Here is an 893-nt window from a genome sequence, read left to right as displayed (position 1 = left end):
GGGGCCGCAGGCCTCCCCGCCTCCCCGCCGTCCTCGGGGCCGGGGCTCCGCGGGGCCGGGCTCCCGGAAGCCGAGGAGCGGGCGGCGCGGGCGCCTCCCTCCCGTGCGCGCGGGAGCGCCGGGGGGACCGCGCCTCCCCGCCTAGGTGTTCCGAGCCGCGGGACCGTGCCGGCGCAGCGAGGTCTTTAGCGACGCCGAGTCGCCTGCTCGCTGTGACCTCGTGGCGCAATGGTAGCGCGTCTGACTCCAGATCAGAAGGTTGCGTGTTCAAGTCACGTCGGGGTCACGGTCCCCTTTTTTTTCCTTCCCCAGCGGCGGAGGGCTGAAAGGAACGCCGCCAAAGCCGTGACGTGAGAAATCGGGTTTCGGGCGACCCTTGCGAGACTTCCCAGCGGGCCAAGAGCCCCACTCTTTTTGACTCGCATCGCGAATACAGGGTTTCCACATGCGACTGCGAGAGGCAGAAGTTCCTCCTGGCGACCGACAGGAGGCGCCGCGGCCAGCGCAGAGCGACCCCGCCAGTGCCCATCCCGCCAGTTCAACAGTAGCCCTCGGGGTTACCAGCCCGCATCCACCCCCCGCCCCACACCGGGCCTCGGCAAAGCCACGCCCCTTCGCCCCCACACCCCGGACTCCGCAAAGCCACGCCCCTCCCCCGTCTCCGTGAGGCCACGCCCCTTCTCCTCCGCGGTCTCCATGAGGCCACGCCCCCGGCCCGCCTCCTGGCCTCGGCAAAGCCACGCCCCGATCCTCCCCCCACGCAATCGGGCGCTTTGGAACACCACCTGCGGGAAGATTGAATTCGCCCCTGGAAGGGGCGGCGGTGTCTCTTTGCTGGCCCAACAGTCTTTTTTTTTTCTCTTTGCCCCAAACGTTCCCTCCCACCTGGATCC

At 69.1% G+C, this 893-nt stretch overlaps 1 non-coding gene across 1 annotated transcript; it reads left to right on the top strand.

The window, feature by feature from the left end:
• The first annotated feature begins 214 nt into the window (after positions 1–214).
• On the top strand, positions 215–286 carry TRNAW-CCA. The gene has a single exon. It is a non-coding gene; the product is annotated as a tRNA-Trp (tRNA).
• The last annotated feature ends 607 nt before the right edge of the window (positions 287–893 follow it).

This window comes from Vulpes lagopus, chromosome 10 (genome assembly GCF_018345385.1).
Source record: "Vulpes lagopus strain Blue_001 chromosome 10, ASM1834538v1, whole genome shotgun sequence".
Classification (NCBI taxonomy): Eukaryota; Metazoa; Chordata; class Mammalia; order Carnivora; family Canidae; genus Vulpes; species Vulpes lagopus.
This window is presented reverse-complemented; position numbering and strand designations above follow the sequence as displayed.